This window comes from Lissotriton vulgaris, chromosome 1_1 (assembly GCF_964263255.1).
Source record: "Lissotriton vulgaris chromosome 1_1, aLisVul1.2, whole genome shotgun sequence".
In the NCBI taxonomy this organism is placed as follows: domain Eukaryota; kingdom Metazoa; phylum Chordata; class Amphibia; order Caudata; family Salamandridae; genus Lissotriton; species Lissotriton vulgaris.
In genome coordinates, this window is record NC_141685.1 from 184,518,031 (window position 1) to 184,533,198 (window position 15,168).

A 15,168-nucleotide genomic window follows, 5' to 3' on the forward strand; every position below is an offset into this window, starting at 1 on the left:
GGGAGGCGATCCCCGAATCATCCCCCCTGGAAGATCGGGTGCTGGACGGTCATATGCCGGACAGCGCTATCTCCCTAACGTATAAAAAACTTATTAATGTGAGAGTTGATTTGTTGGTGCGATTGAGAGAGCTCTGGGTGCATGACGGCATAGAGGTGGATGACGAAGAGTGGCAATCGGCGGTCTCCTCTCCTAGAGAGGTGGCCATATCGGCGCGGCTCCGCCTGGTACAGCTGAAGATATTGCACAGGGTATATGTCACCGGCCCCAGACTTATACATATGGGACTTTCTACGGATGGCATGTGCCGGCGGGGGTGTGGTATGCTTGGGACCTTCCTACACATCATATGGGAATGTCCTGGTGTGGCCCGGTATTGGGCACGTGTGCATGATGTTATGAAAAAAGTGACTGGTGTGGCCCTGCCGGCTGAGGCCCGGCGATGCCTCCTCAACATTTGGGGCCCGACTGATTGTAGCGTTGCGCAGACCCGTTGGGTCACCTTGGGCAACATGGTGGCCAAAAGAGACATCGCCCAGAAATGGGGTGCGCCTGCTCCTCCCTCGCTCAGCCTATGGGAAACCAATATGGACTGGTGCATGCTGCGTGAGAAGACGGTGTATGTGGCCAGGGGCAAACCTAGAATGTGGAGGTCTGTGTGGGGTGCCTGGAACTCTCATAGAGGTGACATTTGCGACCCCCCCGTGGAACTTGATTCCGAGGTCCAGCTTTCCCCGTAGTGCCCCCTACCTGTGGTTCCAGATTGCTTATCCTGCTGCGCTACTTCCCACGTGATTCATTGATGTCATTCTTAATGTGTGCTGCCTTGGGTGTGCAGCCCTCGACCTCCTCCCGCTACACAAGTCCGCTGCATCTGTATTGTCCTCAGCCTACCTTCTCTCTCTTCTATTTTCTTTCGTGCTTACTGCACACCTCTTTCTCTTGGCCTTTTAGGCCTTCCTACCTCATGGTTTATTTATTTCTGAGTTCGATGTTATTTAAAATTAAACCTGATTGCTTCTGCTTATGGTATTGTACACGACCTTTCCTGCTGCCTCAATGCTGCCTGGCCTCCGGGATGTATGGCTGAATAGCGGTGTACTTTTTCTTCTACAAATAAAGGTTTTCCAAAAAAAAAAAAAAAAAAAACCTCCTTGAATATTCGAATTGAATTTTAATTACAACATAAAGTGTTTATTGTTTACGATATTTCTTAGTATTTTAATTTTTCTAGTATATTGCGTAAGATAAATTATTAATATTTGTTTTTCTATATGTAGGAATCATTGCATAAATGAAATCCGTGTACCCTACCTTCTTTCTTTTCTTTCCTTTCTTCTCTTCATGAACATTTCCATTGTTGAACTTTTCAGGTTGCCTGATATTAAGAATTTTGCTCTACATAACTATGCTGTGTTACAGAATGCTATGTTACAATATGTTGAATTTTATGTACCACTTTTGTATATAATATGTATGGCAGCTCATGTTTAGTTATGCTTTCTTAATTAGCTTATATTTATTAGGTTTTATTATTCAATAAAATGTTTCAAACGTACAAAATGAAAAATGATATGTATTTACAACTGCAGCATTTTATTATTGTATGGGTGTTCGCAAACATTTTCCCAGGGGTCAAAAATATGGTTTGCGGGGTGACATTGGCATCAGCAGGGAGAGTCGGGCAGTTATACATAAGGTTGGAAGTAATCGGAACAACGCATGTGCATTGTGTGAACTGTGACCAATGGAGGTTTTGAGGGCATACCATACTGCCCTCTAAAGTAATCCCCTACTGTTTCGAAGAAACGTAGGTTTGGCAGTGCTCTGTTGTGCTGCATCTCAGTTGCTATCCCTGTACTGGACCCTGAAGTAAGCCTGCTGTGCCTGCTTGTGCTACGTTTGGTGAATTAAGGAATGAATTACACAAGGAACTGATGGACTACATCCACCTTCATGAATAGAACGTTGTTCATTTTGAGAGTGCATGGGTGAACCCTCAAATGCTGAGGATCCAGGCCTCATTTAGCTGTTTTAGGAGCATTTCCTGAAGGTTGTAAATTCTGATAATCTATTGCTGAACCCTCAAAAGCTGAAATTCTGATAGATTCACCCAACTGCAGATTTCTCACCTTTAGAATATTCCTCAACATCAGACTCCATCTTGAAAATCTTCAGCAGTACCTCTGCGTGCCTGTAGGTGGCACTGTGCAGCTCTGCACCAATGGTGTTCTACTCCCGAGGTGTCATAATAGTAGGAGCAGGTGAGTGGCCCTAACTGTGTCCAGGAATTTGTTTATTAAAACATTTGAATATATTACTCTTAAATTCTTAATTCATTAGTAGACCGGTAAACCAGACTGAGGGCATGATAAAGATTGTGGCAGGCAGGGTTACTCTCTCACAAACGTGAAGGATGTCCCTTTCGCCAAATTACAATTCTATAGAATATAATGGGACTGTAATTTGGCAGACTGGATATCCACAGAGTAACCCTGTCTGTCTAAATCCTATTCAGGCCCTGAGTGAGTGGGAGATCCATTGAATACACTGTAATTGAAAGACACTACATACCATGGATTACTTCTCCATTAAATTGCATATGTGTTTTATAACAATCACTACAAAAACATGTTTTGTAAACACTGGAGAAAAATAGGTTTTGTCTAATATGGGGGACAGGCAGCTAAGAAACACTGATAAGCCTGCATTCAAAAGGTTTGTAAAACACCACTGGAATCCACCATAAATAAACACTGGACAGCCTAAACACAAGAAAGACCGGATGGATTTGATGATTGTTGGGCAAGAGGAGTTTCATTGTTACCAGATTGTTGATCTGTGAAATTGGGTAAGAACCCACATAATGGGTTATGCCTACTTAAAAAAATACTATAAACAATATCATCCTGTCCGTGAACTGAGATCTTCATCATCTAATCTGTTGACTGTTCCCAAATTCAGACTGATAACGAAAGGTGGAAAATCCCTACATGTAATCAGTACTAAAGCATGGAACAAACTTCCTCAATCCCTTCGTGCTATTAACACAGAAGTCAGTTTCAGAAAACAACTAAAAACATGGATTTATTCATTACCAGACAAAGTATGCCAAACCCTAATTTGATTTGTTTCCCTCTTTTTGTACAGTCTAATTTTTCAACTGTTAGACTCTGAAAGTCCTAGCGCCAAGATACTCTTCGGAGTGATAGTGCGCTATACAAGAACCCATAACATGAACACATGAACATGAACATTATATGAGAGAAATGAAAATGTTTGATATAATTAGAACTTTTTTAAAGATTATAGTTTTTTGTAAATTAACCCCAATGTGTTTCTCTACAATAACCACCTCTCTCATATCAAAAATGTGCTTGTTTTAGTGAGAAAGCTAAATGATCTAGGAGAAATCTGGAACTGCGTGTCAGTATTTTCCTTAGGAAGCTTCAAGCTAGAGAGTGAAAACACTTTTTTAGAATTCACCAAAAATTGTGATAAAGATAGTTCAATATGTTTGACAAAAAAATACTTATATTTCATGAAAATATTAAAATGGGAAATAAAATAACAGAAACAAATATTTACACCACAAGACAAAACTATTGGAGACTAAGTGCCTGATTTAGATCTCCGCGTACAGGTAACTGTGTCCCAACAGTGACGGATGTCCCGTCAGCCGAAATATAAGTTCCTTTTTGTCCTATGGGATTAATATTTCTGCAGATGGGATATCCGTCACTAGTGTGATGGAGTAAACCATCCGCTCAGACCTAAAGCTCAGAAATATAAAATATATCAAACCTCCATCAGTAATAATCCATTTGGTAAAAGTGGTTGCTATTGGGTTCAGCAGACTACCGTTTCTATGATAGCTTTTAGATAAAGGAATCTTTAATTTTTTTAAATGCAACCCATTTCCCTTTCACATTCACAAAGGTCCCCTTGGGGACTCCTTCCCATTTGCAAATGAATTACCGCCTCCTAATAATGTTTTGAAAAGGGTTACAAAACTTAATACATACCATTAGGATGTATTAAAGTTTTTAGAAGTGGCACAATTTATACCCCCCTTCAAAATTCTGAATCGTTAAATTGGCTTACTATATTTCAAAAAGTGTTTTAGCATTTACAAACCATGTGAATTACTAAATCGAGCGTAACCTGTGCACCTATCTATTTAATGTTAATATTGCTTCAGATCAAATTAAAACCATCTCACATAAATCTGACACAATACTTCTTTAAAGACAGGATTTCTGACATCAAGCTTTAATGTTACTTAAATATAATTCCAAATGTTGTCTCTCTATACAGAAAAGTAGCTAAATCTGTCTCTGGAGATTAGGCATAATATAGGATGTAATCATATTTATTAGATACATTATCTGAGTAGCAGGAACAATACATGTCTTTGTTTTCTCGAAACCATTATAATTAACATATTCAATCCTTTTAGAGTTTATCTGTCAGTTCTGGTTTCTATTGCAGACAGTAATCTATATTTACACCAAGGATCAATTCCGCCCATGCCTTCTAAAAGCTATTCATCATTGATCTCAATTAGTATTATCAAAAATAAAACTGTAAATGAAGTGATCTGAGAGATGGACCTTCAAGTATTATGCTCAGTCAGTTTATGGAACGAAATATGAAGTTACGGTCTGAATACCTTAGATCCACAAGCATGGCCTGACCACTCTATTTTACATCAATAGATTATTTATCAGCATATATTATTTGATTTCAATTATCTCATCTTCTAATTCACTCTTGTGCTGGGTCTGTTGGAAATATTTTCAATAGGATATTTACACTCCGAAAAGATAAGAAATTCTGGTTTCAAGTCTGGTCAAACCTTAATAAAATCTACACCTAAATATTGTTGTGCCGTATGATTCAGAAATGGCTTGTTTTCCCTTTCGGAGGTAACATTTTAAACATATTTTTTGATTTTGCCATCCGAAACTTTATCGCTGTTTGGGAAAATAACAATAAGTGTTCCTGTGATGCTTGTTGAAAAGGGAAGTGTCTAATCACAAAGTGGATTGAATTCAAGTTTAGAACTTAATTGCTGGTTTAGAAAAAGATATGATGTTGAACCCTATGAGGCAGTTTCTCTCCAGAAAGTTTCATGACAGTAATCAAAAGTCAAATAACACTGATGAAGTCAAAAAACCTCCTTGAATATTCTAATTGAATTTTAATTACAACATAAAGTGTTTATTGTTTATGATATTTCTTAGTATTTTAATTTTTCTAGTATATTGCGTAAGATAAATTATTAATATTTGTTTTTCTATATGTAGGAATCATTGCATAAATGAAATCCGTGTACCCTACCTTCTTTCTTTTCTTTCCTTTCTTCTCTTCATGAACATTTCCATTGTTGAACTTTTCAGGTTGCCTGATATTAAGAATTTTGCTCTACATAACTATGCTGTGTTACAGAATGCTATGTTACAATATGTTGAATTTTATGTACCACTTTTGTATATAATATGTATGGCAGCTCATGTTTAGTTATGCTTTCTTAATTAGCTTATATTTATTAGGTTTTATTATTCAATAAAATGTTTCAAACGTACAAAATGAAAAATGATATGTATTTACAACTGCAGCATTTTATTATTGTATGGGTGTTCGCAAACATTTTCCCAGGGGTCAAAAATATGGTTTGCGGGGTGACATTGGCATCAGCAGGGAGAGTCGGGCAGTTATACATAAGGTTGGAAGTAAGGGGAACAACGCATGTGCATTGTGTGAACTGTGACCAATGGAGGTTTTGAGGGCATACCATACTGCCCTCTAAAGTAATCCCCTACTGTTTCGAAGAAACGTAGGTTTGGCAGTGCTCTGTTGTGCTGCATCTCAGTTGCTATCCCTGTACTGGACCCTGAAGTAAGCCTGCTGTGCCTGCTTGTGCTACGTTTGGTGAATTAAGGAATGAATTACACAAGGAACTGATGGACTACATCCACCTTCATGAATAGAACGTTGTTCATTTTGAGAGTGCATGGGTGAACCCTCAAATGCTGAGGATCCAGGCCTCATTTAGCTGTTTTAGGAGCATTTCCTGAAGGTTGTAAATTCTGATAATCTATTGCTGAACCCTCAAAAGCTGAAATTCTGATAGATTCACCCAACTGCAGATTTCTCACCTTTAGAATATTCCTCAACATCAGACTCCATCTTGAAAATCTTCAGCAGTACCTCTGCGTGCCTGTAGGTGGCACTGTGCAGCTCTGCACCAATGGTGTTCTACTCCCGAGGTGTCATAATAGTAGGAGCAGGTGAGTGGCCCTAACTGTGTCCAGGAATTTGTTTATTAAAACATTTGAATATATTACTCTTAAATTCTTAATTCATTAGTAGACCGGTAAACCAGACTGAGGGCCTGATAAAGATTGTGGCAGGCAGGGTTACTCTCTCACAAACGTGAAGGATGTCCCTTTCGCCAAATTACAATTCTATAGAATATAATGGGACTGTAATTTGGCAGACTGGATATCCACAGAGTAACCCTGTCTGTCTAAATCCTATTCAGGCCCTGAGTGAGTGGGAGATCCATTGAATACACTGTAATTGAAAGACACTACATACCATGGATTACTTCTCCATTAAATTGCATATGTGTTTTATAACAATCACTACAAAAACATGTTTTGTAAACACTGGAGAAAAATAGGTTTTGTCTAATATGGGGGACAGGCAGCTAAGAAACACTGATAAGCCTGCATTCAAAAGGTTTGTAAAACACCACTGGAATCCACCATAAATAAACACTGGACAGCCTAAACACAAGAAAGACCGGATGGATTTGATGATTGTTGGGCAAGAGGAGTTTCATTGTTACCAGATTGTTGATCTGTGAAATTGGGTAAGAACCCACATAATGGGAGAGATGGAGGATAAGGACCATGAGGTAGAGATCGTAAATCTAGAAAGGGGATCTGTATCTCTTGTTGGTGCCCTCCAGGAACGGACGGGGACACTTCGACCGCAGGAATCCCCTGGTAATCGTTGTCCCCTAAAGAGCTGGGAGATGGAGGGAGGCAGAACAAAGGGGTCAGGCGCTGGCATCTGTGGCCGGGCCGGTAGGATGACCTTTCTGAGGTGCTCAAAAGTGTCTTTATGGACCCCCCTCGTCTGCAGGATGCTTGGTGTGGTGTCTCTCGGCCAGCTTTACAATCTTTCTTACTAGGGCTGTCAAGGATACAGCGTGCTGTATCAAAGTGTCTACTACCTCACAGAATTCATCGCCCAAAGGCACGAAGTAAACAGATTCCTCCTCCATATAATCAGCTTCTGCTGTGTGAAATATCTAAACTCTTTGGAGCTTGGCAGCCTAGCAAGTAAAGAAAGCCAGGTTTTCAAGACAATGGGATTACACCCTAACTGTATTCAAAGGGTAGACAGCCTGTGCTGGTCTCAGCCGTGCTGGAAGGCTTGACAGGTGAGTGGAAGGCCTTAACTGGTCTGTTAGCCAGAACACCCAAAGCAGGTTGAGAAGGGCTCTGTGCCCAGAGTGGAAACACACTGACTGCAAATAGGGATCTCTACCCCACTAAAGAAGCAAGCCCCAAACCACAGTGATCAGGCTCTGCCAACGTCTGCAGGCACACCTGCATAGTAATTCTACTTATGGGGTTAATTTTACATACCTGACCGCATGGGCGTGTCGGTCACTACACTGTGTATTACCGACCCCAGATAGGGCGTAGAGGCTTCCAGGCTGAATAAGGGGCACAGAAACATCATGCGATGCTTGCAGAGACTGAGAAGCGCCTCACTCCCTAATGAGTGCACTCTAGTGGCCATTGCATAGCACCGCTCACATTCAGCTCCGTCAAATTTTGAAAGACGCGTGAGGAACAGTGAGACATGCCTCGGTCCCTTACGAGCACCCTCTTGTGGCCGGTGTACAGCACCGCACACATGCAGCCCAAAGTATGAAAGCCGCGAGAGGAGCGCTGAGACGCACCTTGGTCACCTATGAGCGCCCTCTAGTGGCCCGTGTGCAGCACCGCACACAAGTGGCCCGTCAAAGTTTGAAAGCCGAGCAAGGACCGTGAGAAGCGCCTCCGTCCCCTACGAGCGTCCTCTCATGGTCGGTGCACAGCACCACACACATACATCCCCTTCAAAGTTTATAAGACATGTGAGGGGCACTGAGATGCGCCTCGGTCCCCTATGTGCGCCCTCTAGTGGCCACTGTGCAGCATCTTACTCATGCAGCCCCGTCAAAGTTTGAAAGGAGCGCTGAAACGAGCCTTGGTCTCCAAGAGCGCCCTTTAGTGGCCTGTGCACAGCACCACACACATACAGCCCTGTTAAAAGTTTGAAAGACGCGTGAGGAGCAGTGAGACGCGCTCCAGCGCCTGCCTATAAAAATAAAGGCATCGTTTGAGCGCGCAACAGCAAAAACCTCAAAATCACTATGTAGACACCAGCAAAATCACCAGTTAAGCATTTAACAATGAATTCAAGTGAGGAGACAATGAAACACACTAAACTGAGATGATGGACTATATTACATGGAGTGTTTAATGATTGGTTACAATGTTTTCTCATTCCTTAATGGTTTTTTAAGGAGGTAGTTGTTTGTTAAAGGCTGCTGTATGAATTAAGGTGGAGAAAGATGAACAGAATCCTCGCCTTTGTTTCTGATATAAAAATTTTAGCAATCTAAAATTAAAGATATCTCTGCAGTCATCCCAATGACAGAAAAGATGAAACACAAATGAATTAATGAAATGCTTGACGAGGCTGAGCACTCTTAAGTTAAGGAATCAAAGAAAGGTAAGAAGAAAGAAATAGAGAGAAACAGACAAAGAAAAATAAGAAAAGAGCAAAAAGTAAATTAAGATAACTAAATAAGAGAAATAAATAGACGAACGATAGTAAAATGGCTGCGATATATTATAGTCAATGGCACTTGTAATACGACGACCAGGATATCCGTCGCGTTTGTGACAGAGTAACCCAACCACCGGACTCTAAATCAGGCTCTTAATACTTTGCAATGATGCTGCTGTTAACTATGCAACATTTCTCAGAAGTCATGACAAAGAGACATCTGGTTGTGCGTAACACACTTTTTATAATTACAAGGGCCTGAACACACTGAATGAACAACAAGTGTAGATTAAAATGCAGGGTTTCAATACTCCTACACAAACACCCATAGACTAAACCTGTACTCAACACACAAGCCTCTGTAAAAGGTAGATCATACAAAGAATGATGGACAAAATGTAGCAGACCTACATATATATGCATAACACAGAAAAGATAGGTCTTGATTTAGAGTTTGGTGAACTGGGTACTCCTTCGCAAACGTAGTGGAGTACCCTGTCCGATAAACTGATGTTCTGCCTGACCTAATGCAAGTCAGCTGGATTGTTTTGTGTCCAGCCTGACTTGGGTGCTGTCAGTGTAAATACATCGGACTGCTGATCCTCTTTAAATCAAGCAATCTGATGTATTTTTCTCTCATTTGGGACCACCAGGGAAAACCTGTTAGTTCTGAACAGAAAAAATTAACCCCACTCCCTGGAAAAAAATGAATCTTGGAGAAAATGCCAAGGGTGTGAGGGTGATTAGTTATTTGTTTATAAAAACAATCTCCTGCTTTGGGAGCTTGTTTTTGAAAAACACAAAAGTTGGTTGATTGCCACCTTAAACATGGCAGCCACCAACCAATCTTCTTGTGCCTTCAGAGGAGGCCAAAGGGCTGTGGATCCGCTGAAGGTACGGATCGCCACAGAGCCAGCGGAAATCTTTATACAAGACTGGCGGCCCTTTGGACATAAGAGTCTTAATAATTCATAAGTAGAAGTATGGAGAAAAGAGAAAAAGGTAATTAGAATGCTGCCTGTATGTGATTTATTGTATATGATAAGACGCTGCTGTGTCCCCCACCTTAACGCTGACTATTTTAAAAAAAAATTGCTTTATGTGCCGCATTTGTTTATTTCTCCAAATTCAGCTGAACAAGTTACTGGTTATGTTAAATCATGTCATACAGAACAAAAAATTGAGGTTAAAAAAAACATCCTTTTATCTAGAAACAAACAAGGACCAAACGCCTTAGCCTGAGGAAAGGCTGTAATAAAAGTACCTTGCTAGGGTTTGTGTTCAATCCAGTTCAGGAACCACGGTGTAGGCAGGAGCTACTGGGTTGAGATCATTTTCCTTTGATGTCACAAGACCTGTCGTAGAATGACTCGGCAAACTGGACCAAGTAAACCCTTTTTGTACTTGACTCTCAAGTTAGTGAGGACGAGCAGTCTCAGAATTCTCAGCTTGGTAATGTCGACTGCTTGAAATCAGAGCTCAACAACAAACCAACAGCCTCAATAGAATGAATGTCCAGCACACTGCTTATCTTGCTAAGAAAATGTACTTTACTCACTCAGTTGCACCCAATACTAGATTAATCAGAAACAAGTCAATGTCTCTGGCCTGTTAAGTTGGCAGGTGCTCTTCTTACTCATGTCTATCCCTCTCCTCTTATTATCAGGTTCCTTCTCCCTGTTCTGATCCCCTCTTCTCTAGTGGCTTTTAGGAGTAGCATGAATACAGTACAGGTGTGGTTCATTCACCCCAATGCACATGTGCTCTAAGTCCTAAATGTTTATCCCGTCACAGGAGGAGTCAGTCCTGTCAAGGTCCCTTTTCAGCTGCTCAGCACTCAAAGGACACGCCTGCACACTCGAGAGAACAGTGGCCCACCAGCAGGTTTTTGTCAAGCTCTTTCGTCCTGCGTGCATGGCTGCATTCAGTAGGGCACCCAATCACCCTTTTCGTTGCAGTTGCCTGAAGATCAGCAGTCCCAAGGTATTGCGGTCACACCTGGCCTGTTGGTAAGAGCTGGCCCTGTAGACCCTCCCCATATCAGCAATTGAGTCCACACTGTGGCCAGTTGGACCACAGGCATAACCTCAGGCAGGGTTTTCGACACTTGGGCAGTTCTAAAAGGGCGAAGCATTGTGCCCCCCAGTAAGTAAAAAAAAAACGAATTCTTGGCTGCTTCTGCTGCAGCCAAAGTCTTGTCCAGCTTTTCCGTCTAATTTGCAGTCTGCAAAAAAATCGTAACCTGTTTTTCTGCACCCGGTAAATCCAGGTGCAGAAAAACCTCACAACTGATAATCAGGTGGAATGAAATGAACACATGAAAGTAAGCCTTAATTTCATTGCACTTGATTCGTAATCAGGGCCATAGTTGAGGGATAGGTCTAGGCATAGGCCTCGGAACACACAGTAGATCAGCGTGAAGCTGGGGCTATCAATCAAAATCCCGGATACCAGATACACAAGTAGTCGGTAACTCAGGGCAGGGGAAAACGCCTGTTGTCCATGGAGGGGACATTCCCGTCCCAGAAATCTACATTACAAATGAATTAATAGTATTTCTATATATCTGTTTTGTGCCAGCGCATATGACTTTAAAACTTCACAAGGTACATGTAACCTTTGTGAACTAATTAAAATTGTGAAATTTTCTTGGCGAGCCTCTCTCCGACACACGGGATGGGACCGTACGCTTACCCGCCAGATGCCACTCTGGCATGGGAACTGGCTCCGTGAGGTATCGTCCCTGGACGGGTTCCGGCTCTGGGACTTCATTGGAGTGTCGGTGCTCAGAGAGGCATGGGTGGGAGACCACGTCCGAGCCTTTGCCGAATTACAGCATTGTCACGCCCTCTCACATACCCAACATTACCGCTACCTCCAGCTGCGACATGCACTCCACGCGCACCTCCCTACACCAACTACCCTCCCAGAATTTAACCCATTAGAAGCCCAGGTGATTATGGGAGACCTGGGGAGGGAGGGAGAGTCCCGAATCTATTGTGCCCTAATTAACAACAGTCCTGCGTCCCTTGATCGCTTGCGTGCCCGATGGGAGGAATGGGTGGGACCCCTGGAGGAGGCCGATTGGAGAGACGCCTTGATGGCCCCACGCACCCTGACCACGTCCTCCAAGTTAAGGCTTGTACAGACATAATACCTGCACGCGTCATACCTCACCCCAGAGAGGTTCCATCGAGCCCACCTGAGACCCACCCCTGATTGCCCTAAATGCAGATTTTCCCCGGCTGATTTTTTCCCCATGGTCTGGACATGCCCAGGACTGGAGAGGTTCTGGCGGGGAGTGGAGAGGGAGTTAACACGGGCCTTGGGTTGGGAGGTCCCCCATGACCCACTCCGGCTGATCCTAGGGGTATTGGATGGCCTTGATGGCAATAGATCGGACAAGCGCCTGCTGGGGACGGCGTTGGCCGTGGCCAAGCGCAATATTGCTCGTCATTAGCTCTGAGACTCTGCACCAACGGTTAAGGGCTGGAGGAGGGGGGCTAGACTGGTGCGGGGTCCAGTAGGAGACCCTCTGCGAAGCCCGGGGTGCGCCTGAACATTTTACCAGAATTTGGGGGAAATGGTTTAACCTGCTGCCACCATGAGCACTGATATCTCTGCTGTGTTTTGCTCTATCGACAAGTTTGTGCTGCCGAACTGGGAAATTGCTCACCCGTTTATTTACGCTGCTGAATGTTTCTACCTGTGTCTAATAATTGCTGAGCTGCCACCAATGACCTTTCTTTGTTGCTTCCGAAATGCCAATAAAGTTGATTATCAAAAATATTTTGTGAAATTTCTAAAATGCCTCTCAGGTTACCATTCTACTCCTTGCTGTGTCAGAAAACAAGCTCACATTTTTCAAAATTCTACATTGATTTGGCTTGTGAATTATATTTTTGCAAATCTACACGTATTAACTATTTTATTTTAATACTACAGGTGATTGAAATTATGAACAAAGAAAGCAAGATTTAGCACCAGGCAACTGAAGGTCAATACCATAAGGATTGTTTTGAAAAAATTAAGGACATCCAGCGTTCTGAGTTTGAAACCGTTTCCAAACTCTAGGTATGGTGAGGAACCTTTAGCTGAAAAAAGTACTGTTCCTGTAAATGAATTTTCAAACTTTGTGTTTCATTAACCCAGAGCAGAACCATATCTGAGCACACAGCATTAGAAATAATGTGGAAAGACCAGTCACTTCAGCATCCTCATCTGAAATATTACCAGAAAGACAAATTGTCTCTGCATGACAGTATAATGTTCATCTAAAGACTCATCCAATTCCTGAGACGAAGCACACTCTGGTTAAAAGAAAGTTATAACAAAAGGTTTCTTCTGCAGACCATCAAAGAAAAGACTCTGAAAGAAGACTCTGAAGCTTACACGTCCAACAGCCAAAAGCACAGAGATTCAAAATCACTCTTGCTCAACAACCAGTTTTAACTAGTGGCACAATTTTGAGACTTTCTCCATCTAAATTTAACACCTCAACCAACTCTCCTCACTTTAACAAAACCCTTAAAAATTCAACACTTTATTTTATTCAAGACCATCTCAACTGTATGTTTCATTTTTATTCTGTACTGTACTGTAATTCTATGTAAATTGCCTCAACATTATCTGTCGTGCAGGAGTGATGTGTAAAACTGTTAAATATAAAAACGAATTAAGTGAACACCGTGGTGCTATATCTAATGTAAATAGATCCCCATCATCTGAACTAGAAACTTGGCACCAAACATAGGAAGGTTAATAGGAACTGATGTTCTGTGACTTATGATCCACAATACTACTGTGCATGTTCTAACGTCCTTAGTTACCACCATTATGTCAGTGCAAAAAGGTACTTAACATTGAATCAGTAAATATCTGATTAATACTGTATCACTGCTTTGCTAAGAACCTAACAAATTAATGTGAGAAAAACTTCAGTTACAAAATAAGTTGCTGCCGGACAGGCCATAACCTAAAGCCCAATATACATTTTGGCTGGTGTTATAGTACTGCTTCCAGATATATTTTGCTCAATTCAAGTGTTAAGACGATTACCTACAATTTCTTTTAAAGATTAATGCTGAACATTATTTAAAAAAGCCCGGACTCTAGAATCTGGTTCACTCTTACCATGGCATATAAGCAAGAGAAAACCAAACTTGAAGCATTAACTCTAGAAATAAATATTATAAAAACATTGTCTGCCAGAACTAAATCAGTGTTTATACCAGCTTCGCTCATCAAACAATAACCCAAACTAGGGAAAAAAGATATAAGTGGCAACAAATATTTAGCTGAAAATCTCACCTCACTGAACATGTGAGAATGCACACTAGGGAAAAACTCTCTCAGTGCTCCGAATGCCCAAAAAGTTTCAGCCGTAAATCTTATCTCACTGAGCATTTGAGAATCCACACTGGGGAAAAACCTTATCAGTGCTCTGAATGCCAGCTAAGGTTTTATATCAAACAGAGTCTTTTCCGGCATGCAATAATCCACTCCAGGGAAAAACCTTATCAGTGCTCTGAATGCCAAAAGAATTTCAAACGTAATTTTCTTCTAACTGCACATCTGAGAATCCATACTGGGGAAAAACCTTATCAGTGCTCTGAATGCCAGCAAAGGTTTCGTACTAAACAGTCTTTCTCGACATGCAGTATCCCACACTGGGGAAAAACCTTATCAGTGCTCTGAATGCCAGAAATATTTCCGTGACCAAAGTGGTCTCACTCAGCATACAAGGACCCACACTGGGGAAAAACCTTTTCAGTGCTCTGAATGCCAGAAATGTTTCAGTGGCAAAAGCAGGCTCACTAAACATACAAGAATCCACACCGGGGAAAAACCTTACCAGTGCTCTGAATGCCAGAAATGTTTCAGTGAAAAAGGCACTCTTATTCAGCATACAAGAACCCACACTGGGGAAAAACCTTATCAGTGCTCTGAATGCCAAAAATATTTCAGTACCCAAAGCAGTCTCGGTCAGCACAATAGAACCCACGCTCGGAAAAAACCTTATCAATGCTCTGAATGCCAGAAATGCTTCAGTGGAAAAAAAAGTTTCACTCAACATACAAGAACCCACACTGGCTAAAAAGCCATAAGTGCTCTGAATGCCAGATATGTTTCCGTGTCTAAAGAAGTCTCACTCAGCCTACAGGACCCCAAACTGGGGAAAAAACCTCATCAGTGCTCTGACTGCCATAAATGCTTCAGTGACAAAAGCAGTCTCACTCAGCATACAAGATCTGACCCTGGGGAAAAACCATACGAGTGGTCTGAATGCCAGAAATATTTCAATGACCA

General features: G+C 41.7%; 1 long non-coding RNA gene across 1 annotated transcript in view; it reads left to right on the forward strand.

The window, feature by feature from the left end:
- The window catches only part of LOC147738103 (uncharacterized), a 75,475-nt gene extending 61,001 nt beyond the window's left edge, over positions 1–14,474 (forward strand). The window contains exon 3 of the long non-coding RNA XR_015307460.1: positions 12,805–14,474. This is a non-coding gene — a long non-coding RNA (uncharacterized LOC147738103). The remainder of the gene's footprint in view (positions 1–12,804) is intronic.
- The last annotated feature ends 694 nt before the right edge of the window (positions 14,475–15,168 follow it).